General features: G+C 44.2%; 1 non-coding gene across 1 annotated transcript; it reads left to right on the forward strand.

Moving 5' to 3' along the window:
• Positions 1-8,365: 8,365 nt before the first annotated feature.
• On the forward strand, positions 8,366-8,452 carry TRNAS-UGA (transfer RNA serine (anticodon UGA)). The gene has a single exon. It is a non-coding gene; the product is annotated as a tRNA-Ser (tRNA).
• The last annotated feature ends 1,884 nt before the right edge of the window (positions 8,453-10,336 follow it).

Genomic DNA, 10,336 nt, shown 5'->3' on the forward strand with positions numbered 1-10,336 from the left:
GCCGCCCGCCCTATCATCCCGTGTCTCAACCAACTTTTTTCTTGTCTCCAAATCTCTCTTTTGGCTTTTGAAACTTCGATTCGTGACAGCTACTCATACGTGCCAAAGAGACTTCCTTCCCTTACCCTCACATGCATCAGGTGCCTAGACTTGCTAGCTACTTCTATAAGACCGGGGATTTGTCCAAGTCTTCTTCCTAATAAGGATTTTTGCAACCTATTATGTGAAGACCTCGTAGGCGAATACCTGAGATATCTTCCTCAAACGGAGGGGGAGGAGGGGTATGACCATTACTTTAGCTGATCTCTTATCTATCTAAGAAAACGGATATTGGGATGCCTATTGAATTCTTCCTTCTAACATTGGATTCTAACAAGGCTAAGAGCAGCGGATACGGATAGAAGACCAAGAGCGCTTATGTATCATCTCCTGTCGAAAAGCGAAAAAACCTCTTCTTCTATACGAGACCTAGCTCTTTCCTCCCTTTACTCAAAATTCTTCTATTAGTATTAGTGAAAGCTCAATCCCAACTCTCTCACTAAGACCGGATCTTGCAAACAGTGTTCTTCCTAAAAAGCCAGAGCGGATACCTTTCTTATATACGCAACGCAATTTTCGATTTTCGGATTAACAACACTTGTTGAAAAGATTCTATAAAAGAATAAAGAGCCTATCTTCTTCTTTCTTTCCAAATCCAAATACAATGGGATGGGCATCTTTCTATTTCTGCTACTATGCCTCCTGTTTACTGTTTAGTTCAGTTACTTTTTTTTCTTGCAAGGGAAAAAATAGGCGATTCGAATCCCCGTTCTTCTGATTTCCTCTTGTCTGCTTTCTTGCTCATGCCAATGCCTAACAAAACTGTTAAGAAATCTGCATGGGATTCTGTACCAAGAACATCGGCTTCTCATGTCGATCTTCCGTTCGGCCAATTGGACAGCGTCATCTTCGTTTAGTTTACTATTCAACGTCCCCCAACCCCTAGTTGTACAGGTACAGCCCAGAAGCTTCCTCTTTCATATTGATGAAAGCGCTAGGCACCTCTTAACAGTTCAAAGTCCCCCCTTGGCTTACCCAGCTTTTAAGGCGGGTTTGAGAACTTCGGATTCAATATCAATAGCTGTGGATTCGATTCCTATTCTTATATATGCAACCTAAGCAGCTACTTTTGTCCGTGCATATCAACAATCATGCTTTTCACAAGTTCGGTACGCTAGAGGGTGACGAAGGAACACTAGTTCTATTGGCTCTAAGCCCGCATTCTTCCTAGCAACCGAGTCGATGTCAAAGAACCCGAGCGAGGGCCTTCTCTGTGCATTCATGTGCAGCTAGGGGAGTTGCAGGACTAATTCCATTTCCAAAGCTATAAGTCCTAGACTAGAAAGGAGATTTGCTTGGTGTTAAGTCAACTCTACTAGATGCAGTTGCCCAGGAATCCAATGCACTAACTCCTGGACTTAGACGATATGCCCTTAGGGATACGTTAGCAAGTAATCCCTCTCACTAGTTGCCTTTCAAAGGCATTTTGACATTATCCCTTTTCCACGTGAAAGCAGATAAGAAGTCTCGTCTTCATCCTATTGTGATGTCATCTCTATTAAACCTGCTATTCCTATCATGCTATTGCTTCTGTCTTCCAACCATCTAAGACCGGATTCAATAGCAGCTCCTGCACCCATTGATTTTGCACCTTCTAACATCTCGAGCTCGGTATTGTACCTTAACCTCAGTACACTTCACACCCACCCAATCGTGAGAAAATGACGATTCACTAAAAAACTTCTCTTTTTGTTTTGACGTTGTCAACATCCCGAAAGAAAATTCCTTTGTTAGTGATTCGGCTTTCTATCTTAAAAAAGATAACGAAATTTCGAAGAAGCTCTTTGTTGAATATTTCCCGCACTTCTTCAGTCAATTTTCCTACTTTATTATGCCGATTCCTCTCTCCGTATATTTTATGTTAGAAGGAAGGCAAAAGCTGACTGGTGCTTTGTTTAGGGACGGGAGCCACTCCTTCTTTTCCGAGTTTGCCTGCATTCTCTCGGTAGATAGGGCACTCCCCTTTCTTAGCGCAGGATCTACTTTCTTTTCTCCGCTTAACACTAACGTAATCCTAAAAGACCTTCGTGCACCGGTCATGTTCTCTTGCTTTAATCTTCTCTTTCCTCAAATGGCAAATAGAATAAGCCCTTTTCGGAGTAAGGGCGGTTAGCAAGAATGTGTTTGAATCAATCTTGGAAGAATGCGCTCCTATTTCATCAGCTTTTGGGAATAGAAGGGTCTTTAGTCTCTTAACAACAATCGAAGAGGCTAATCGAGATCCTAACTATAAGTAAAAGGGGATTAATTAAAAGGACTGGGCAAATCGGTTTTGACATAAGGAAAGCTTTCAAGCTAACCTAGGAGCTCCTGTCTTAAAAGACGAATACGAATTAGTAGGGCTGCCCCCAATAGCTCTTTTTGAATGGACATCTGAGATAGCATCAAGCCGAGCACAAAAGAGATCTGGGCTGCTAATAAGGAGGACTGTTAAGCCTTCTAGCATAGGTGATGCCTTCCCAAGGTCTGGTCTCTTCGGTACAGGTACGGACTTTGAGAAGACGGCCTTTCTCTTTTACTGTGTGGAATAAGAGCGGGTGCCTTTCATTTATCAAGACTAGATAAACCAAAGCAGTCTACGATTGCCGGGTTTTTTAGGAATGGAATTTCTAGGAAGATTAGCGGAACCGCCAGGAATCAGTACTGCGTCGACTGCTATGTGCTAAAGACTGCGGAATAAGAGCTCTTAGTCCTTTCGGCACGGCATAAAATAAAGGCTGTTCTTGTTGCGGGTTTATCAGAGCTTGAGAATCTAGCTAGGGCTATTTGAACTAATAAGGAAAAGTAGGCATGCGTCGTACATTTTGATGGCATTGAATCGGAAGATAGCCTATCTAAGAGAAGATGAAATAGCAAGTGCTTGAGAAGAAAAGAAGCTGTGAGGGAATGCGCTCTGACTGATATCATTCAGGCAATTCCATTCTTACTGTCCTAGGAAGAAGGAAAGGATAAAAGATCCCACGAACAGGGTTAGCGTAAGAAGAGCTTTTGCAAGAAGGGCGTCGTTCTCAGATGGGCAGATGGAGCTGTTAGAAAGAATTACCGATCGTCGGGAAGAGAAGGGGAATGAATCTTTTTTGGGGGGAATAAGCACTCTTGTCGCGTCTGGAGTTGTAGATAGTAGGGGGAATCGCCTTTCGAGTTGTTAGAAAAAACACAGTTGTTAAAGTGAAAAGAACTCTCTTTTTTGACTTTTAAATAAGAATAATTATCCGATCAAGGGCTAACCCACGCACAGAGAAGGAAGAAGCTATCTCAATATCCTTCACACAGATGACATTTTTCTTTCCCATGACTACAACGTGTGTCTCAACAACCGTGTCGGAGAGAAGGAAGAGGGCTCTTTACCAGTATCATAGCCGGGAGAATGAAAGCATTAGTGGGAAGATCTTTTGTTCGATCTGCCTTGGGTGGGGCGATGAAAAAAGTCTAGTTCATCCTCCCGAATGAAACACATCTTATGAAATATACGGGCCGGGTGGGTCCAGGGTCCAACAGCCGGATCGATTACGAGTCATCTCCTAGCCTGATTTTCCTTTTGTTTCGGGTGGTTCAAACTAAATGAAAGAAAGGTCGAACAAATCTATTGAATAGACATCTGCTTCCTGGTCCTTTCGAACCAGTCAAAACCTGGAGCAAGGGATTTGAAGAACTTTATCAATGAGCTGGGACTAATAGCAATATCTGCTTTGGGACCTCAGTATACATGGTAAAATAAAGGGGATCCTAGTGATTTTACATTTGAGAAGCTAGTATCAATAGACATTGAAGAAGGGATGGTTCCTGCAGATGATGTTAATAAGTTGTGTTGCATGATTTCTTTGTGTGTTCTTAAAGTTTAGGGATAATGCCGCTTTTCTTATTGTTTAAATATCTCTTTCCGAACAGATTTCCCCATCAGTAATGGGACGTTCGGGATGAAGCCAATCAAAAAAAAAAAAAGAAAGCAAAATTCGATTTGGATAATAGCTTTTCTTATGACACAAGATTGTTCTGTTCCGGGACTGTAGTGAATAAAGAGGGTCAGCTCTTGTTAACCCGGTACAACAAAGTAATAGAAGAGAGTTAGTACTCATTTAATTGACCTCCTTTTCGAAGTCAATGAATTTCTTTCTTTTACTTTGATTTTGTTCAAGTTGCTTCAGTGAATGAAAATGCTCAATAAAGCGGGTAGGTCTTACTAGCCCTTACACTCGTCAAACTTATTTACTCATTCTCCACAGTAATGGATTGACTTTCATTCTTTCCCAAGCATCTGGTAATTCTGGCTGCCTTTCCACTCCTCACTTTGGTTTCCACCAAGCCAATCAAATCTGCCTCTTGTGCTCTTATATAATCTTTGGCCTCTCTCTGCTTCTCGACTTTACCGATCTTTTTGACATTCCATATAAGGACCTTCATGTGGAACTATTGTTGTTTTTACATTCCCCTCGCACCTTAGCGCTACCTCTGGTTTTTCGTCTTGTGCAGCCCTTATTTGTCTTTTGTTCTTTGGCCTTTACTTTCCCCCTCCCCCCTCTTTCTTAGAATTCAACATTGTTGATATGTTTTGCATCTTGTTCGCCCACTCTTCATTCAGGGTGATTCGAACCAGGGGAGGATCTTCCACCTTTAAGGTCATAGCACCAGTACTTGAACGCTTACTCTTACTGCTCTTCTCAGGTTCACCTCTTTTGGATGCCCTGAGGTTTGAAGTCATTTGTTTATCACAGAACAAGTCCCCCTCAGTCACTGCCATAGTTGACCCTCTCTTCCAGATCCTCGCTTCTATGAGCCAAATCACTCTCCTCGGGAGTTCTCTCCTTGACTACACCCTCCTCGGCTTTGTTACCCAAACACTCATCCTGAGCAATCTCTTCCGGTTCAGCAGTGTCCAGATCTGGCATCTTTGCCTCTTCTTGTTCAGGGTCCTCTAGAACCGCAAAACGGTTCGGGCTGACTAGGTCCAGTTGGGTCATTCCACTCGCACAACTAGTGTCCAGCCCCCCTTTGCTATTGTCACTACTGGTACCTGACCCCGTCGGCTCGACATTTTTGCAAGCACCGACCCTTACTCAATAGGGCAATTCAAAGAGGAGAACGAGGACAGCTGACTACCGCTAAAAGTCAGACTAAGAGTACAGTACACATTGTATGATTGAAAACTGCCGCTGCATACTACCCGGTGCTTGCAGGTCTGACTGGTGCCTTCTCTCCAACAGCTGCTTCAATCAATGTTAAGTCTGACTACGCCCGCAGCTGACTACTTATTGAAAGACCGAACAGGAAATGAAAAGTCGTACTACAACAACTGTAAATAAACATTCCCTCCCCGCTCTGACTTTGATCGACTTGCCCGCACAGCGTCTTTTTTGAGAGAAGAGGTCAAGGGGCTAAGTGACTCTCGAAAGTCGTCTTTTGTATCGCGTCAAGAGAAATGACATAGATAAGATCATTGCTTAAAGAGTTTCATTGTCGAATTGATCTCGAAATTGGATCCCAATAGTAGCTGCTGCCCAAAGGTGCTTTATGAAAGCCGGTCCACAGCAGTGAAAGTACGATTGATTCCGTCGATCGAACGAAAACCGCTTCTTGCTTTTTTTTCCTCTCTGGCTTGACTACTCTGCTTGCTTAACACAAGTCTTATTTCACCTTCACGGACCACTTCACTACCCAGCAAGCTCCGGCTCGAAAGCAAGAAGCAAGGGCGCAGCAGCTGCGCGAAAGCCGTTGCGCCGACGCGCATCCCCTTTCTTGCTCGTTAGCGCTCTTTTTTGATTGCAGCTAGCGCGCTTGACTAATAAGATAGAAAGGGCCTTTCTCGCTTGTTTGAAGCCATACATATAAGGCTTTCTTCAATCGGCAAACAAGGGGGAAGTCTGCCACACCAACCCTTGTTGAGATAGGGACTCCAGCGCAGCGGTAAGAAAAAGTCACTCAGTGAATCGGTGGATCACACACTTGGAGACAGGGACAGGGGCATGCCTGACTCTTTAGAAAGTATACAAGTGTTGAAAGAGTGAAGTCTGGGGACAACGGTAAACGTGAGGAATGGCACCTCCGCCCTACTAAAGAAGTTCGCAAGCAAGGGACATGCCGAACACCTACCTTTCCAACTAAGTCCAAGGCGAGGACCCTTTAATTGACGATGCGTTCCGTCGTCAGCAAGCGGTGGCCGACAAGGCCCCTTTCCTTACAGTCAAGTGGCTGAACGCCCCTTTCCCTAAATATCGTCGGGAAGCGAAGAGGACAGGTTTGAAACTCATTCGGTAATCTTCTCCTGAAGGTAGGCATTTCCCCAAGGCACTGATATGATGACTCTCTCAATTACACGTGTTTTAGGGAGTTGAACGTCTTATTCTTATGAGTGGCCTATGTGAATATAAGCCAGGAGCAAGGATTCCGGAAAGTCAAATTCGATATTGCAAGTGCAAGTCGACGTTCCTGATATGAAAGTGAAAGTGGAGTGAAAGCCGGCCCTAAGCAGGATCCAAAGACGTTTAAGTCCAGTTCCAATCTGGATAGAAAAGTCAAGTTCAATCGTCGAAAGTGAGATCTCTTTTAGTCCGGTCTTCTTTTCTCTTTTGAGTCAGGTTCTTAAGACAGGAAATCGGGTTTTCTGAATATCTCTCTTCCGGCCTATGTTGTAAGTTAGTTAGAGATCGAAACTGGACCTGAGAGAGACTAGACTTCTAGTAAGAGTAGGTGCGCCTTAAGTTGAGGAGAGCTGTTCACAAGCAGTGGTTATGAGCTCTTTCTTGTTCCGGTTCAGAAGAGGCTGCGCACCTTCAGTTGCACTAGTGGATTGAATAACCTTTTTTTTGAGTGCCAACAAAGTGCATGTGTTCTTGGTTAATAAAAACACAAGTATAGGCTGGAGGACTGATACTATAAGTAGGACAAAGGCCTTCAAAGAGAAATGAAAGGATTTTTGGAGCATTTTTCCACTTATCCAAGGAATCCCTTTCTTGACATTTGTATTTGAGAGAGAGAGCTATGCTTAGGTCAGTTCCTTCAGTCCACTTTTTTGGTAAGCCAAAAGTGCACTTTAGGTAAGTAAGTAGTCCCGTATGAAATTCAGAAAACATTCATATCTGGCACTTGAGGAGGTCAATCTTAAGTGTTGGAAGCTACTGCTAAGGGACTCCCCCTCATCTAGAAAGGATAGGCAATTGAGAGAGAATAGGGCGATAGCGACAGACACAGGAACTGAAATAGAAAGAAAGATTACTTCCGTAGAGGAGAGGGGAAAGCTGCGACGATAGGGCGATAGCCCGGTTTTGATTGTTTATCCTTTCCTGCGCTTGTCTTGTATTGAGGTATACCGAAGAAATGAGTAAAAGTAGGTAACAGAAGGGGAGGGATTGCTCTTTTTTATTAGTGAGGACAAGCCGCTTTCATTTTCAACAATCTAATGCCACACCAACCCTTTAATTTAAAGAGTAGGCGGTTCGTATCTTTCTATGACCCCCAGAATAAGAAGTCGGAGGATAGGCAGAGCAAGAGCTCTTGAAGTCTACCCGGGCGCGCTTCTTCATTCATCCATTTAGGCCCGGCTAGGAACACGTGGATCCAGGGAACCTGGCTCGGGAACAGCTTCTTACTAGTAGGAGCTAATCACAGTAAGAGAGTCCAATCTCTGAAATAGAGCTTAGTCTCTCCATAGTAGTCTACTAGTAGAAGGCTTAGGTTATGACTTGATCCAATAGAGTCAGAACACCTTTCTATCTAAAAGAAATGGTGCTCGATGAAAGGATCCAGATTCCACACTATGCTGTGGGCTGGGGAGAGAGCTGCTCTGCGAAGCTGGGCGTTCAGTGTTCTTATGGAGGAAGCATACTAGAAAGAGAATGGAAAGGGCCTTCAAAAAAGAGCGAGGGAGTGATGGGCAACCTTAGTCTATATGTTGCTCGTGAGCCGCCAAGTACCAGTCTCGCAACAGTATTGGCGCAAAAGGATCGGTCCTTCACTTGCTGATCGTTCGCGAGTCGAACTCGCTCTCTTGCCACGCCTTTCACTCACTCGCTTGAGTCGGACTCAATCACTCTTTGAGTTTGGAGGATCATTCGTTATTCACTCTCTTGCTATTACCCGCAGGGAGCGCAGCAACCAAGATGCATATTATCATATAGAAAGAGGCGAAGCGTAGCGATTCGTACTACCGGAAAAGTTTCGCTAACCGGCAGGCAATAGAATCAGCCGATAGGCGCAGGCAAGCGTAGCGAATCACATAGATAAGCCCCTACCTGCCAGCGCGCGGATGGATAGGGCGGGCGAAGCGCGAAGGGGATGGATGTCTGAGCGGTTGAAAGAGTCGGTCTTGAAAACCGAAGTATTTTGTGAAATACCGGGGGTTCGAATCCCTCTCCATCCGCGAGGTCATAAGTTCTCTCTTGCCTTATCTATAGATAAGAACGAATCGGATCGACTCGACTGATATGATAGATGGAATGGTAGTTTGTGTTATATTTAGTTAGGACCTTGTCTCCCTTTCGTTATCTTCCGCTCTCCTTGTATAGGTTGGGAAAGGGCCGGGTGGATTACCTTTGGGAGCTAAGTCGAAGATCTCGGTGGTCTTGTGAGTGGTTGATAAACTGCGATTGCATCTTTAGGAAGTCCCATAGCAGTGAGGCTTAAGAGAGAAAGAAAAGGGTGGATACTTTTCCGGGTAGAAGGTGACAACCCTAATGAATTGACTATGAAGGTGGCTCGACGCTACATCAGCGCTCAAATTCCTTAATCGTTATTGCCCAGGCTTCGATGATCAACCCCTGGCACATTTAGGTTTTGATCTTCGGCCATCCTGGTCCTCAGGACCCAACACTATATTATTCCACTATATTTCCTTTCAAATGAAAAGATGCAAAAGGTGTTGATACGTCCTATCCACATAGAAATCTTACCCTCTTCCACACATTACCGGTGGATGCTACAGCCGCTATCACTTTGGCTGCAGGATGGGAATGAAGGTCGAGGAGGCAGGGAAGAAAAGGTTATTCGCTATTGGCTTACCCTTATATCAGGCCTTGGTACGGCCTATACATGATGGATGAAGGTTTTGGCAAGGTTCAGAATGGATGGTACCTATAATCAGACCCAACCGTTGCAGTACTTGAGAAGAAAGCCAAAATTCTGCTCTTTTTATCTATCTTAAGGCTGCTACCGATTCCTTATCTGTTATCCTTACGTCCTGTATGCAGGGTTGTTCGGAAATCCCTTTGCAACTTCCTGGACGTTCATACTTTGTTCTGTAGTCTTTCAATTACCATATAGTTTCTATAATTATAATAAAGGCTATAGGTCATCGGTTGTGACGTTTACGAAGGGTCAACCCCTCGGATTTTGGAGTTCTTGGCCTCTATTCACACTTAAACATCATATGCTTGTGTGGATAGCTACTGAAAGGGTGTATGGCACGACGAAGCTTTGCGACTATGCCATTCTTGGCGACGGTGATCGCCGACGAGAGGGTGACGGCCACGACGCATAATATATAGTTTCAGTGTACTATAACTATATCTAAAGAAAAGTCTCCCATTTGAAACATTATTTATTAGTTGTCATGTTTTGGAGTTTGCCAAAGAATTTTGGAGCGACGAAGTTACTAGGGATTTCTCTCCAGTGTCTGCTAAGATGCTCCGGTCTTTGGTTGACGCTATTATGTGGAAAAGACCCCTATTTTCTCAAAGATTAGAGATGTCACTGGTACTATGTTTCTGTCTTTGACCTATCGATTGAGGGGTGCTTCTTATCGTATCTGTGGTGCGCCCTATCGCCCTAAATCGTCGCGATGGAAGCCTCACTATCTTTGTATGCTTTCGCCGCCCGTTATCATGAAAACTGTGGTTAGGATTTCCAGATTTGGGAGTGTTAACGCCGAGTGTCGCGCGGGCCTTCATTCTTGAAAGGGCTAAAAGTAGCGCCTTCGCTTTGTTTGTAATGAAAAGGAAAGAGAAGATCTTCGGATATTTTTTCCAGGGGAGGACTTTCTTGATCGCCTCATTCGGGTGTTGATGTGGCTAAAGTCTCTCCGATGGTAGCGTATATTACGCTCGAGGTCTCTCGAGCCTCCTGTTGTACCAATGTCTATATTCCGTTCTAGGAATAAGGTCAATTTCTTTTCCGGTATGTGGAGTTTTCTTTCGTTGTTACGACAGGCTGAGAGCAGTGCCCGCTCCCTTGTATTTGGGGGAGTTGGACGGCCGTTCCGCTCTTCGGGACTTTCTTTATTCTTTTTTCGTTAAAACAAATACAACTG

The sequence above is a fragment of the Lycium ferocissimum genome, unplaced genomic scaffold (genome assembly GCF_029784015.1).
Source record: "Lycium ferocissimum isolate CSIRO_LF1 unplaced genomic scaffold, AGI_CSIRO_Lferr_CH_V1 ctg3776, whole genome shotgun sequence".
Taxonomy (NCBI): Eukaryota; Viridiplantae; Streptophyta; class Magnoliopsida; order Solanales; family Solanaceae; genus Lycium; species Lycium ferocissimum.